Below are 17,150 nucleotides of genomic sequence, written 5' to 3' on the forward strand. Positions count from 1 at the left end.
GGCCTAAAGCAGATGCTCTATGCTGGCCGACTAAAAAAACTCCAGCTATACTCTGTCACATATCATCTACTCAGAGGTGATCTCTGCTTAACATATAAGGCCATGTCAAACCTAAAGCTGTTGGACATGCTACACTTAAAGAAATCCCAATCCATCAGAGCCACATGCTCCAGGGACCTAAACCTTGTCATCACAATGAACAAAACATGCTGGAGGGATAGTTTCCTGACCCAGAGACTCCCCATACTCTGGAATAGACTGCCGATGCATGTCAAGCAGAGTGCCTCCTTGGCCCTCTTCAAAAGGAACCTTGATGACTGGATGGGCGACAGGAAATTTACCCCGGGATCACATCAGTCTCCCTGTTATACAGGGGTCCAGGGAAGTAAATATTGTTGGAAGAAATAGCCTGGGAATTGCTATGGCTAGGCTTGTACAGGCCCTAGGGCTGATAGACTTGTACCAGCCTATGAACCTATGAACACCATACTTTTTGCTGAGAATTCATCTGTCAATTGACCTTACTTTTTGACATTTGCCCTATCTTATTCTATCTTCTGCCAATGACAACTAAAAAACAGCAACCTGTTCATATATTTTAAGTCGCAAATTTTACATAAACAGGTAAACGAGAAATAATTGACATTAATACTTGAATTTGCCTACTACATAAGAAAAACTTCCTTATAACAACATCCCCTGGGATGAATTACTAACAGAAGTTTGAATAAACAATACAAACATTAGAAGTCTCTGGTTTACTTACACAATCTCCATATTTTCACAAGAGGCAGATGCAAGAAATATTCCTACATTTTTTATTTCTTTTGGTAGGATGTTAAATGTATTCCTGACTTCACGACACAAGCATTTTGCACCATCAAACGTGATATCTGCAGACGATAGAAATGCAATAAATTACGAATATGTTTTTACTTCCATATAATATGTTTACTTGTCCTGCAAAGTATGTACATAGTACACATGCATATATAAGGCAAACACACACACACACACACACACACACACACACACACACACACACACACACACACACACACACACACACACACGCACACACACGCACACACATACGCACACACACATGCACACACATACGCACACACACACGCACACACATACGCACACACACACACACGCACACACACGCACACACACACACACACACACACACACACACACACACACACACACACACACACACACACACACACACACACACACACACACAGTAAGAGAGACCAAAGAAATATAATAACTTTTAATGTTTCTTACTAAAATCATTTCAATATTGTTAACTGTCGAATTTAAATAGCCTTGAAAGACGATTTTATTTTACAGTATGTTAAAGTGTACTGCAACTTTATGAAACCTTTTGATAGAAAAATAATAAATAAAACAAAATATGGATTTGATCTGATATCATGTAATTTCAGATAACTTACGCGGTGCTGCAGTCACTGACATGACTGCTAAGGCAACAAGCACCAGGCTCCGGGTCATTCTGTGGTGAGTTTCTCTTACGTCTTGTCCTAGCTGTTAGGGTCTGTATTTTATCTGTTGTATCTCAGCTGTGACCTGCTTGCTTAAATACTCTTGAGAGCTGATCTGATAAGAGCTTGTAAAATTTGTTCCTACAGGTAATGGAACATTTCAAGGTGACCAACCTGGAAAGCACTGCTTTCATTTCTCTTCACTGATAACATGTCAAACCTCATGATGCTCGAGGGGAATGCCCAGAGCAGAAATATTTGTAACAACATGTGGACTTGAAGAAACAAGAGGAACTGGCTAGCTTTGTACTGCAAATATGATAAATGCTAAATAAAGCAGAGGCAACAGTAATCATTGTAATTCGTACAATGCTCTGATAAATTTATATGCTATATTTAGTACTATAGACCTTTATAGACTTTATAGTAAGCCACTTGCTACAACCTTCATAAACTACATTTAGATTTACATGCAGGTTCCCTGTGGCAGATAGGCAATGTTACAAAAATAAAATATTTATTTTTGGATCAGATGGGAAATGGAATTTCAGATTAAATAACAGGGGACACCAAAGTGCTCTGCAATATCATATTTAATTCTGTTCATTCAGAAATATTCATTTTGTGAAAATGTGACTTTCCAAATAATTGCGCCTACCCTGTTTCTTGTTTGAGTTGTGTTCTGAGAAAGTATTTGTGTTTGTAGTCCAGGTCTGTATATTGCCAAAGGTAGCAGCATTATGTTAATGTGGTATTGGAGAAAAGTAGTTTTTTTTTAAGGTGCAAATCTTTTACAAACACCAAAAAATAAAACAGTTCTTACTTATGGGCAAGAGACTCAAAAAGGCCAGGACTGATGAAGGTCTGACCATGGGATGCTGATTGTTTAGGGCACCAAGAATATCTCGGTTTTATTTTAATTATAGCAGCTGAACAATTATTTTAGGAGGTTTACCATTTTGCAAACATTACCATTGAAGTATCCCTTTGTTTGTTCTGAGCAGTAGAAAGTATTTGTAGCAACATAAATTGCATTAGGCAATTTCATCTCCCACAGGCTGGGTCAGGGGGTTCTTTTCTCCCTCCTTACACCTGAATAACTCATTGCTACGTAGTTATGGTCTGTCTTTATGGAAGTGTATCTTACAACTTGATAGTAGTCAGGCTTCAACTGCTGTCATCAGAAAAAGAACAGTCATCCTTTGTGGGTTGTGAAAGTCATTAATATGACTGTGTGAGAGTTATTGACACCTCAGTGGTTACACTTATTCAGAAATTCCCACTGAAGCATAGAGAATGACACTTAACCTACAGGACCCCCCACCCCCGATCTCTGTTTCAGGGTTTACTCCTCTTTATTAAGAAGAGTCCCAGTTTCAAAAGGTGAACTAGATGCTTTTCTCATGGGGGTAGGGTGTTCATGAGATACTGCAGATGTTGAGATCGCTGCTGGAAACAAAAAAAAGGATTAAAGGAAATTGAAATTTGGAATGAGCAGATGAATAGCACTTATTTAGATGTCAGATGTGGAGCAGAGAATCAATGTAACACAAAGGAAGAATTGAAAAAATAATGACTGCGATAGATATTTTGCAGAAATATCATAACTGGAAACCTTGTCTTGACATTTCTACCCTGCTGTATGTTCTGGTCCTTTGCATAACATGTTTTGAAGGCATGCCCTTATATGTTTTATCCGCTGCCTTTTCCCCTCATTAAGCTCTTTCCCATGAGCCTTTTTCCTCATGGCCATTAAGAGTCCTTTTCTCTAGACATTTGTCTCGGACGTGTTAACAAGTGTTGTAGGTAATGTGAGTTTTATGTGCAGGATGATTCAAGGGCTGTGATAATAGGATCGTCCATGGCCTACAAGTCAAAAAACATACTACAAAAATAAATCTGTTTATAAAAAAGATCAGCAATTCAAACTGTGGCTGAAATTGATATACAAGCACTGTTATAGTTATGCAGTGTAAATGTCAAGCATCCTATAGCACTGGACACAGCAACTTAGCTATGAATCAGGACTTATGTGCAGTGCTACTGGTGAGGGAAAAGGAGTGAATAGTAAGTCAGTGGGGACAACTGTCATTAGGTAAAATCGGTGGTGTAGTCACACTAGTAAAGGGCACATGGTTGGATTGGTGGCATCACAGATCATACCCAAGCATGTCTTAGCATTTTTTGGGTTATGTGCGCTCAAATGTGCAATGAAGCAGATGCCACACTGGACAAGAGGCCAACCCACAGTGAATAGCAGTCAGTCCGCATTTTTTTAGTAAGTAATAATGAGGCATTCTTTTGGTCTTATTTAAAAAAAATCAACAAATATGCCTCATTTTACATAGCTTGAAAGTTTAAGTGTTCATTTTAATGCAGGTATAGGATAAATGACTAGCCACTGTCTTTCTGTTTCACTTCTACTGTCTGGGTAATGGAACCTGGACATCACTTGTGCCAAAGGCTGCTTGATTGGTAGCAGGTGTGAGGTGCTAGTCTCTCTGGATGGTTCACTGTTGTAGAGATACTGGATGGGTCATCAGGTAACATGGAGTATCCAAACATGCTTTCCAACTGAGACGCCCACTCCACAATTGAGGACGACACCAGAAACATCTTCCGAGGGACATAGACTACATGCTGGATGGTAACATCTGGACCCAGGGCTATTAGTTTGAGATGCCTGAAAACAAGCATATCTTCTTAGTTAATGGCTCCTCTTTTCAGCGTGATGCTCACCTTCAGAACTCACACATCATGTGACTTCACTAGCAGCTTCACTTATATGGACACATGGCAGTTGTGTGACTTTTATAATAAACATATTCCTTTTTTGCATATTGAGCTGTGTGTGGGTGTTTTATTATTTATGTATGTGAATGTTTCTATTTCAGAGGGAATCCAAGGGAAAAAATAGTAAGCACTTCAAAATAGTGATCAGGAAAACGCCAATTATTATTATCATCATTAGGACACACCCAGTAAGTGTAACACAAAAATTATGTATGATAAGAAATGCAAATGAAGCAAGAATATTACAAAAATATGCATCACGAGGGAAGGGTCACTTACAGCAAAGATATGAAACATTGGTAAAGACTAGTAGTTAAAAAACATCTCAAAAGTGTGCATTATCAAACAAGTGGTTGATAGCATTCGCCAAGCAGTCATTCTGTTTTATTATGAATTCCTTGACACATTTAAACACTCCAATAATGTGAACAAGTAATCCCAATTAATTGAGTCAAAAGCGATGTTTATGTCCAAACTAATTAAAGTTGGGTTCTTTTTTCTTTTGTGAGAAGTCAATAAGGGCTAATGTTCGTTTTATATTATCATGAGTGTTTCTATTGATTACAAAACCTGTCTGATCCTCATCAATTAATTGGGGTAAAAACTTTTTTAGTCTTTCAGTGAATATGTTCATAAACATCTTGTAGTCAGTATTTAATAAGGAAATAGGTCTGTAAGATGAACAATATTTAGGGTCTTTGTTATGTTTTAAGATAGGTGAAATTAATGTATATTTCCATGAGGGGGTATTATAAAGTCGTTTTGAGCTGTACTATGTACTTTATGGAGTAATGAAATAGCTGATTTGGGTATAACTTTGTATATTTCTGGTATGATACCATAATTTCCTGGTGCCTTATTTTGCTTCAGCTTATTGATTTAAGTTTGTATGTCGGCTAGGGTAATTTGTTTATCAATAAGTTCTATTTGTTGTTTATTAAGTTTATTATGAAGATTTTTATTAATAAAATGCTTAATGTTGTCTTTACTTTCTATATTATGTGTATCTTGGTTAATTGTATGAAAGTGACTTCTAAATTCTTCTATTATATCTTGTATATTGTATAATTCTTTATTTTTCTTCAGATAATATATTTCTTTAATATGATTATGTTTATTCATTCTTTTAGTTTTATTCTTGAGATTAGTTAAGTGTTTAGGGTTTAGTGAATAAGCAAGGAATTTATATTTTTCTAATGTAATCATTGTCTTATGATGCAGTATGTTTCTATATTCTTCGTTTAATTTGCTTATTTCCTCTCTAATGTTTTTAGAAGAGAGATTGTCTCTATTTTTGAGATGCAATAAATCAAGCTTGTTCTGTAATGTTTCCATATCTTTATCACGTTTTCCATTTATTGTAATACCATTTGTTAATTTGTCCATATAGGTAAGCTTTTAGTGCATCCCAAACATATATGTCATGAGTATTAGATGCTGAGTTTATATCTATAACATTTTGTATTTCTTCTTTTAAAAATGACTGAAAATCTTTAAGTTGGATAAGATATGCAGGTATTCTTTTTATTTGTGCATTAGGGATGTTGCTGATATTTAATTCAAATATAGGAATTATGATCGGAGATTGGACAAGAAATGATTTTGCGGTTATTTAACTAATTTATAATTTGTGTGGAGAATAGTATTCTATCAATTCTGGAATATGATTTGTGTCTATTGGAATAGAATGTGTATTGTAGAGAGTTATGATCTGTGAAGTCAAAAATACCTTTGAGCAGGTAGGAGTCTATAAATTTTATTAATTGTTTTGCTTGAGGGGTAATTTTTCTATTTGTTAAAGTGGTTGTATCTTTTAAATCTAGAATACAATTAAAGTCCCCTGCCGTTATAATATTTCCCTCAGACTGAGATATTATTTGAGATAAAAGTTGTTTGATAGTATTAGCACCTATTCCCGGTAGCCAGTAGTTATTTATTATTGTATATATTTTTTTGTTTATTTCAATAATGGCTAAACATAGCAATCCTTTATTATCTTGATATGTTTTAATTATTCTTGGTAAAGGAAGTGATTTGTCCCATAAAATTGTAACCCCCCTTTTCTTTTTTGTATATACTGAGCTTGTGATGATTGTATATTTATTTGTGTTGAAGAACTTAATATTATCTCCTATTAAATGAGTTTCCTGTAAAAAAATTAAGTTTGGTTTATGTAGGGCTAGATATTTAAACAAACTACCTCTTTTGATGGGGTTATTTAGACTGTTTATATTAATCGATAAGCCTTTTAATATAGTCATGTTATATAGGTATGGGTGTATGATTAATTAATAACATATCAATATAAAACGTGTAATTTGAGAATCTCTTTCCAACCATAAACGTGTTCATTCTGCAAGTACTATACATAGTAGAACTTATAGTTCTATTGGGACAGATTAAAATGAATGTCAAAATAAACTGTTTTTTAACAATGAACATATAATACAGATTATAAAAACACAATTTAGCTCCCCGCCTGGAGTTATAAACTCCCTGTCTCAATGACATTTGCCACTGAGATCAAACCCTTAACCTGTAGCAACAGAACGCAGCTACCACCAGTAATATGTATTAAGTAATAGTGATTAGATATAAAACTAGCGATTATTTTAACTTAAATCTATTAAAATTTAACTAGATATATTTCATCTGATTTGTTTGTTTGTGTCTTTCGGCTTTTCCGGGTCAGGGGTCATCACAGTGGAACTCCGGTCCGCTAATGATTGGCAGTTGATTTTTACATACCGGCTTGCCAGGCCTGACGCACAACCTTCAACGAAGGTACGCCCATTCACGCATGTCTCCAGGCTGAAGACACTCTAGCTGAGAATCGAACCGGACAGAGTCTTACTGTGAGGCGACAACGCTACCGCAGCACCACCACCGTGGGTAGACATATTTCATCTGATATAATATGTTAATCACGAAAATGAAATACAATGTAAATTATTGTGTATGTGTAAAACATAGAAAAAAGTATTAGCTAGTCTCTAATATAAAGTATCATAAGGATGGTATATAACTATCTATTTGACTAATTACTATTTAACCACTTTTAACAGTATAATATGATAGTAATATCTATCAATAGTTATTAAACTATTTTGTATTACTAATTTTCTCCAAACAAGGATAAATACAGTCAGAAACAGATTTCTTAGATCTATTATGTTAACAGAAGTATTGTAAGTTATCAAATATACATTCATTAATCACGTTTTGTTTCCTTACCAAAGCCATAGATGAGGACAAGGTAGTCCACACAGCCTACCTGGACCTCGCAAAAGCCTTCGACACAATACCCCACTCGGGCATCATAAATAAGCTTACCAGCTTAAATATCAACCCCTATATCACAAGATGAGTTGCAAACTGGCTCAGAGATAGAACCCACATGGTCAGAATCGCAGGTGCCATGTCCGAATCCAAACCAGTTACAAGTGGCATCCCACAGGGCTCAGTTCTGGGACCTCTCTTGTTCGGTATATACTTCTCTGAGGTTCAGGCTAACACAGGGGGATTATGGCTGACAAAGTTTGCAGATGACTGCAAACTGGGGTCATAATCGAATCTCCAGCTGACACAAGCATCCTCCAAAAGGGTCTCACAGAGATGGATGCTTGGTGCCAGAGCCACGGCCTCAAGCTAAATGCTAAAAAGTGCATAGTCAACCCCTTTGGGAAAAACAAGGTGCCCACAAATTACCACATAGGTGGTAATCCATTAAGTACGGAAGAAGTTATTAGAGATTTGGGGACCAACGTAGATAGTAATCTCTCCTTTGATAATCACGTTGCCAAAGTGGTTAGAAAGACCTTCTATATAGCCCACCTTATCATGAAAGGGTTTGCATCTAGATCAAGAAAGGTCATTGTGCCCCTCTACTCGTCACTCATCAGGCCCATAATTGAATACAATGCCCCTTTTGGGATGTACCTTACCCGACACCTGCAGCAACTGGAGAGACCCCAAAAGTACCTCACTAAGAGGATCATGGGCTACAAACAGATGTCCTATGCAGCTCGACTAAAGAAACTCCAGCTCTACTCAGTTGCTTACCGCCTACTCAGAGGCGATCTATGCCTGATGTACAAAGCCATGTCAAACCCAGAATTAATGGACATGCTCCACCTCAAAAAATCCAAGCCCCTTAGAGCTACACGCTCCAGGGACTTAAACCTCAGCACAAAAATAAATAGGACATGCTGGAGGGACAGATTCATTTCCCAGAGGTTCCCCTTACTCTGGAATAGAATCCCAGTTCATGTTCGTCATAGCCCCTCGCTGACCCTCTTCAAGCGAAATCTGGACACGTGGATGGGAAATTGCAAATTCACCCCTGGGATCTCTTCTGTGTCCCTGCTAGACAGAGGCACAATAAACTAATCTTAAAAGGGTACCTTCTGTGACCTACATGACAGAGGCACAGTAGGTTAATCTAATAGGGAGGCGGAAGCCAAATACACTCTGGCTAGGCTTATAAATGCCCCAGGGCAGATAGCCTAGTATCGACCTATGAACCTATAAGAAGTATTGTAAGTTATCAAATATACATTCATTAATCAGGTTTTGTTTCCTTTCTCACAAATATATATATATATGTATGCGATATAGAAGATGGAGAGATATTTGTCTAAATCATTCAAATGAATCTCTCAAAATTCCTCTCAATGTAACACATACTGTCTTATATAGAAATGTAATATTCCACTAAAAACAATAAACAAGTGAAATTATAGCACTAAGCAGAGCAGAATTGCCCTGTCCCAGTGTTCTCAGCATAGTAATCCAATAAGGAATACAGATTCACATTTCATTCTTTGAGAGAAGTGGACAAACTTGTCTTACAAATCTTGGAAAAATGTACTAATAAGTATAATACTGTCTACACATATTCAAGTTTTAAGTAACACAACAGTGAGTCTCACAAATCACTTTATGTTCATCTGTCCATGTATACCATAACACAAGCATCAAGAGGTCAGTTCTCATTAACTAATAGTAATTTTTATGTACAATAAGTCTAGTATATCTAAAATAAACCTTTAAAATAGGATCCGGGTGACCAGCATACTTTGCAGAAGAATACTACCCTTAGAGATAAAAAGGACACTTACGTAACTGCATTTTCCAAAAACACAGATGCTTAACAGATGAATGGATTGATGAGGGGATGTAGGCAAAAACCTCTAGGTATTGGTGCAGATAAGAGAAAAAAAAATCTTAAAGAATAGAAAATATTTAGATCAGTGAATGCTATATATAGAATGAAGCGTGCAATGAGGTACCTTACTACTAGCATCTATTATCTCTGCTTTGATGATGTACAGTTGGCTTCTTCTGGATATTAGCATTTTATTTTATCTAGTAACAGTAAAATAGCCCAAGTCTCACTGACACTAATGGATGTTTTGGAATGTTGTCTAGCCTTCCCTGCATTGATTTACAATTTACAATTCTTCTAAAGTCTGTGTAAAAGCATAAAGGCATTATAAACAGGTATGGTTATTGTCTCAGAAATGTACGATTCATCAGAAAACAATAGGCATTCATAAGATAAACATGGATTACCAAGTCGACTGTTCTACTTTAATAAAGTTTTTTTAAGTGTCAATATCAAACTTCAGTTGGCTGATCACACCTGAATGTAGCTTTACAGGAAAATCCTAATGAAGTACAGCCTAGCACTCAGCATTCCCCTCGGGCCTCTGTGTTAAATATTGTTTTACTCTCTGCTTTTCTGTGTTAAATATTGTTTTACTCTCTGCTTTTCTGTGTTTAATATTGTTTTACTCTCTGCTTTTCTGTGTTAAATATTGTTTTACTCTCTGCTTTTCTGTGTTAAATATTGTTTTACTCTCTACTTTTCTGTGTTTAATATTGTTTTACTCTCTGCTTTTCTGTGTTAAATATTATTTTACTCTCTGCTTTTCTGTGTTTAATATTGTTTTACTCTCTGCTTTTCTGTGTTTAATGTTGTTTTACTGTCTGCTTTTCTGTGTTTAATATTGTTTTACTCTCTGCTTTTCTGTGTTAAATATTGTTTAACTCTCTGCTTTTCTGTGTTAAATATTGTTTTACCCTCTGCTTTTCTGTGTTAAATATTGTTTTACTCTCTGCTTTTCTGTGTTAAATATTGTTTTATTCTCTGCTTTTCTGTGTTAAATATTGTTTTACTTTCTGCTTTTCTGTGTCAAAATTTGTTTTACTCTCTGCTTTTCTGTGTTAAATATTGTTTTACTCTCTGCTTTTTTGTGTTAAATATTGTCTTACTCTCTGCTTTTCTGTGTTAAATATTGTTTTACTCTCTGCTTTTCTGTGTTAAATATTGTTTTACTCTCTGCTTTTTTGTGTTAAATATTGTTTTACTCTCTGCTTTTCTGTATTAAATATTGTTTTACTCTCTGCTTTTCTGTGTTAAATATTGTTTTACTCTCTGCTTTTCTGTGTCAAATATTGTTTTACTCTCTGCTTTTCTGTGTTAAATTATGTTTTACTCTCTGCTTTTCTGTGTTAAATATTGTTTTACTCTCTGCTTTTCTGTGTCAAATATTGTTTTACTCTCTGCTTTTCTGTGTTAAATTATGTTTTACTCTCTGCTTTTCTGTGTTAACCATTGTTTTACTCTCTGCTTTTCTGTGTTAAATATTGTTTTACTCTATGCTTTTCTGTGTTAAATATTGTTTTACTCTCTGCTTTTTTGTGTTTAATATTGTTTTACTCTCTGCTTTTCTGTGTTAAATATTGTTTTACTCTCTGCTTTTCTGTGTCAAATATTGTTTTACTCTCTGCTTTTCTGTGTTAAATTATGTTTTACTCTCTGCTTTTCTGTGTTAAATATTGTTTTACTCTCTGCTTTTCTGTGTTAAATATTGTTTTACTCTCTGCTTTTCTGTGTTTAATATTGTTTTACTCTCTGCTTTTCTCTGTTAAATATTGTTTTACTCTCTGCTTTTCTGTGCCAAATATTGTTTTACTCTCTGCTTTTCTGTGTTAAATTATGTTTTACTCTCTGCTTTTCTGTGTTAAATATTGTTTTACTCTCTGCTTTTTTGTGTTAAATATTGTTTTACTCTCTGCTTTTCTGTGTTAAATATTGTTTTACTCTCTGCTTTTCTGTGTTAAATATTGTTTTACTCTCTGCTTTTCTGTGTTAAATATTGTTTTACTCTCTGCTTTTCTGTATTAAATATTGTTTTACTCTCTGCTTTTCTGTGTTAAATATTGTTTTACTCCCTGCTTTTCTATGTTAAATATTGTTTTACTCTCTGCTTTTCTGTGTTTAATATTGTTTTACTCTCTGCTTTTCTGTGTTTAATATTGTTTTACTCTCTGCTTTTCTGTGTTAAATATTGTTTTACTCTCTGCTTTTCTGTGCTTAATATTGTTTTACTCTCTGGTTTTCTGTGTTAAATATTGTGTTACTCTCTGCTTTTCTGAGTTAAATATGGTTTTACTCTCTGCTTTTCTGTGTTAAATATTGTTTTAATCTCTGCTTTTCTGTGTTAAATATTGTTTTACTCTCTGCTTCAGAGTGTTAAATATTGTTTAACTCTCTGCTTTTCTGTGTTAAATATTGTTTTACTCTCTGCTTTTCTGTGTTAAATATTGTTTTACTCTCTGCTTTTCTGTGTTTAATATTGTTTTACTCTCTGCTTTTCTGTGTTAAATATTGTTTTACTTTCTGCTTTTCTGTGTTAAATATTGTTTTAATCTCTGCTTTTCTGTGTTAAATATTGTTTTACTCTCTGCTTCAGAGTGTTAAATATTGTTTAACTCTCTGCTTTTCTGTGTTAAATATTGTTTTACTCTCTGCTTTTCTGTGTTAAATATTGTTTTACTCTCTGCTTTTCTGTGTTAAATATTGTTTTACTCTCTGCTTTTCTGTATTAAATATTGTTTTACTCTCTGCTTTTCTGTGTTAAATATTGTTTTTCTCCCTGCTTTTCTATGTTAAGTATTGTTTTACTCTCTGCTTTTCTGTGTTTAATATTGTTTTACTCTCTGCTTTTCTGTGTTTAATATTGTTTTACTCTCTGCTTTTCTGTGTTAAATATTGTTTTACTCTCTGCTTTTCTGTGCTTAATATTGTTTTACTCTCTGGTTTTTTGTGTTAAATATGGTTTTACTCTCTGCTTTTCTGTGTTAAATATTGTTTTAATCTCTGCTTTTCTGTGTTAAATATTGTTTTACTCTCTGCTTCAGAGTGTTAAATATTGTTTAACTCTCTGCTTTTTTGTGTTTAATATTGTTTTACTCTCTGCTTTTCTGTGTTAAATATTGTTTTACTCTCTGCTTTTCTGTGTTAAATATTGTTTTACTATCTGCTTTTCTGTGTTTAATATTGTTTTACTCTCTGCTTTTCTGTGTTAAATATTGTTTTACTTTCTGCTTTTCTGTGTTAAATATTGTTTTAATCTCTGCTTTTCTGTGTTAAATATTGTTTTACTATCTGCTTCAGAGTGTTAAATATTGTTTAACTCTCTGCTTTTCTGTGTTAAATATTGTTTTACTCTCTGCTTTTCTGTGTTAAATATTGTTTTACTCTCTGCTTTTCTGTGTTTAATATTGTTTAACTCTCTGCTTTTCTGTGTTTAATATTGTTTTACTCTCTGCTTTTCTGCGTTAAACATTGTTTTACTCTCTGCTTTTCTGCGTTAAATATTGTTTTACTCTCTGCTTTTCTGTGTTAAATATTGTTTTACTCTCTGCTTTTCTGTGTTAAATATTGTTTTACTCCCTGCTTTTCTGTGTTAAATATTGTTTTACCCTCTGCTTTTCTGTGTTAAATATTGTTTTACTCTCTGCTTCAGAATTTATAACTGCTCTTTTCAGGCATCTGCACACACTGTGCACAAATCCCTCCAATCAAAATATTCACATAGGCAAAGAAATTGCACATCGTTAGCGTTGCTGCCTCACAGCAAGAGGTTCTCCGGTTTGATTCTCGGCTGGGGTGCTTTCTGTGCGGAGTCTGCATGTCCTCTCTGTGGTCAGGTGGGTTTCCTCCGGGTGGTTTGGTTTCCTCCCACATCCCAAAGACATGCAATAGGTTAATTGGACACTCCAAATTGGCCCTAGATGTGAGTGTGTGTGCCTTCTGTGGAAGATTGGCTGCTGGGCTGGCAACTCGGCACCGTAAAACTCCACTGCCAATCATGAGTGGACAGATGATCTGCTGTGGCAACCCCTAACTGGGAAAAGCCGAAAGAAGAAGAAGATTAAACTTTTGAAATAGATGTAAACATTATATATGCTTAACATAACAGATGGAAAGATGAGCTTACCTTGTAAATATAACTGTATAGATGTGCTAACAGTTTAATGTCCAAAACAACAAGACATTGTATTAGAAAAGAATGTCTTATGTTCATTTACTTTTCAGTCTCTTTTGTTTTTCATTAGCTTTCCATGTGGAATTAGATGCCAATCTTTTAAGAGATGAATTAGCCCATTCCATTTCTTCTAATTTTTCCAATATTTTATGATTTTTAACAAAGGACAGTGCAGAATCCAGATCATCAAACATCTTGGGACCCTCTGGAAGGAAGACTTTCAACCTCGCAGGGAATAAAAGGTGAGTCTTTATTTGTATTTTCTTTAGTTCTTTAATCAATGGTAAAAATACTTTCCTCTTGGTAATGACCTGTGTAGAGTAGTCATTGTCAAAACGGATTATTGAATCATTGTATTTTAGTGTAGACTTAGACCAAGCTGTCTTTAATACCAACTGTTTATCCGACGAAGACAGGAATTTAACAATAACTGATCTGGGTTGCTTTCTGTTAGTGCTGTTTACTGCAGTTAGTGTTCGATGTGTTCTTTTTATTCCAAAAGACAAAGCTTCTGGTAAGTCAAGTGTTTTAGGTATCCAGGTGTTATGGAAAATAGCCATGTTATTGCCCTCAATATTTTCAGGAAGTCCAAAAATGCTTAGATTGTTTTGACGGGATCTATTTTCAAGATTATCCAACTTGCTTTGTAACATAGTATTTTGTTTAAGTAGAAACTCAGTTTGTTTTCATTCTCCAGAATTCTGCCATCCGTGTCATTTAAGGATTCCTCTATACTAGATATTTGGATTTTCTGTAGCTTCAAATCGTCACATAGTAGTTCCATTTGTTTAGTGGCTTTTTCTTTAAAGCTGTCTATTTTTGAGTCAATTTTGTCAATTTTTGTAGTTAAGTCCTGAACGTTGGATATTAGACTTTGTAAGTCTCTTTTCATACTGGAATCCTGACTGCCTGTCTTAGAGTGACTCATGTTGGAATTCTCTTCAGATGAATTGTGATTTTTCCAAGTAGATTTTTGACTGGAAAATATGTCCACTTTCGTTTGAATTCTGCTGCTTCACAGTAATCATGCTAGCCACGCCCCCATCAAGATTTTTCTTGAAGAGTGCTAATGAGGAGCTTTGTTTGACATAGATAGGTAGTTTGTTCCAGAGTATGGGAAGTCTCTGGGACAGGAATCTATCCCTCCAGCATGTCCTGTTTATTGTGGTGACAAGGTTTAGATCCCTGGAGCGTGTAGCTCAGAGGGATTGGGATTTCTTTAGGTGTAACATGTCCAACAGCTCTAGGTTTGACATAGCTTTGTATGTTAGGTAGAGATCACCTCTGAGTAGGGGATATGCTACAGAGTAAAGCTGGAGTTTTTTGAGAGGGTCAGTCTAGGGCACCTGTTTCAGGCCGGTAATCCTCTTATACTTTAGGTTGTCAATGGTTATTGACCTGTAGAATAACTTGGTTGAGTGGGAGTGTTTCTGCAAACTTTTTTTCTTGATGTGAGGAGCAGAATGTTGCCTAATACATAGAGAATACCTAATTTTTATGTATTTCGATCAGTGTGCCTCTACTGTGCTTTATATGCTCTGTTTGAAAGACAGATTACTGTAAACTGTAATTTCAAGATATTCCCAGTGGGGTACAAGTTCATACTCTGATTAGAGTTATGCTGTTTGAGGAGGTTGTGATGACTGAATATGATTTGCTTGGATTTATTTTTCTCACATTTGGGATAAGATCATTGCATAAGCTACTCCCAGTGTTTATTGAGTGATTGTTGCATATTTGACCCTATTTAGAAGTAGTGCATCCTCTGCAGCCAAGGGCCGAGTCACTTTGTAAGGTGATGGTGTACAGTAGTACTCCTAATATTGGATGTCACTGTGGTGCAGTGGTTTGCATTATCACCTCACAGCAAGGGGTTCTCTGGTTTGATTCTCGGCTGGGGAACCTTCTGTGCTGAGTCTGAATATCCTCCCTGTGTTTGTGTGGGTTCTCTCCAGGTGCTTCGGTTTCCTCCCCCATTCTAAAGACATGTCTGGAGCATTTCTCCTTGGGTGTTTGCTGAAAAGTGGGTTGTTCCAAGTCGGACTTTCCTGGTAAACAAATGATAAATAAATAAATAACATGGATGTCTGGGAGGACTAGAGTTATGATGCTGAAGTTAGCCTAGAGTATGCTTTGCCAGCTTGCTTCCTGCGTTCTGACATTTAGAGATAAAGCATAGTAGAACTGCATTGCTGATGTCCAGACCTTGTATTTTTTGCAGAAGAAACTGGTGGTCTATTACATCAAATATCTTGGAGAAATCCAAGAATAAAGTATCTCTTCAAAGACCTATATCACAATTAGTTGTTACCTGTTCAAGCAGGTTTAACAGTTCTGTTTGTATACTGAGACCTACTTTGAAGCCATGTTGGATTGTAAGCAAAGTGTGCTCACTGACGGAGTTTAGATGTTTATTAGTTCCATGTGGATGACACACTTGACACAGGGATGCTAACTGATCTGTAGCTCTCAACTTTGTTTATGTTACCTCCTTGAAATAATGTTCTGAGTTTTGATTTTCCATCTTGAGAAGAAACAGCCTTTTTGTTTACTGATAATTGAAAGAAGACATGCAGTAAAAAGGTGCTAGCTTTTTAAAAGTGTGCCGGGGCAATTGTTAATGAATGCAGTTAGTTCTGATAATCACTTTTTGACAGTTGAAGAATTGGTTGCTTTGTTTTTTAACTCTAGGCATTCTGCTGCATGGAGCTGCTGATGCCTGGTGCTGGTGTACTAACTGAAAGTAGTTTGCAAATGTTGCTGTTTTCTGGTGTATTTCTATGTCTTCTCTGCCTTTGTTTGATTTTAAAGTGAGCAAAGGCGAAAATCTTTAAGTACAGTTCAAATACTTTTCCCATTAAAATCAGTAGTACTACAATTTTTAGGGAGGCTTTTCAATTTTCCCCATGGTTCTGCAACCTTGAGTTAATATATTAAAATAAGCGGAATGTCAGTGGATCTTTTAATTGATTTTTGTCGCCTGGTTAAATCTTCAATTAGCTTGTTTCATGTGGATGTAGTCTAGCTGAACACTGATGAGTGATTCAAATCAGAGCCATATTGACACATCCAGTGATCATGCAAGCCTCGGTTTGTTTTGCCAAATAAATTATTTGCTGAATTTCAAAAGGCTGCTGGGTTGACGATTTTTCTTTCAGTTTAGAGTAGTGTGATCATCATCCCTTATGTATCTTTCAGATCTCTTCTTGGCTTTCTTGTAATTATTTAGCCAAGTTTTGTCTCAAGAGTTTTAGAACTACATCCATGAGTTGTATTTCTTCTTCTTCATGTGTTTGCAGGTAAATTTATCTATTTAAGGTAAGGATTTCTCTAGCTCTTTACTTGCATTAGTGAAGAATATTTATCCAGAAAGTTTAGTAGGGTGGACCGGAGTATTTTTGAGTGTTTCTTCTGTACTTTCAGCCAGGTGTAGGTATGTCTAGTCCCTTTCAAAAAGAAGACTTGTAATGGATTTCATGCTTAAGAATTTTAGGTTCATAGGTAA

Source organism: Protopterus annectens, chromosome 4.part0 (assembly GCF_019279795.1).
Source record: "Protopterus annectens isolate FY-2018-M chromosome 4.part0, PAN1.0, whole genome shotgun sequence".
NCBI classification, from domain to species: Eukaryota; Metazoa; Chordata; order Ceratodontiformes; family Protopteridae; genus Protopterus; species Protopterus annectens.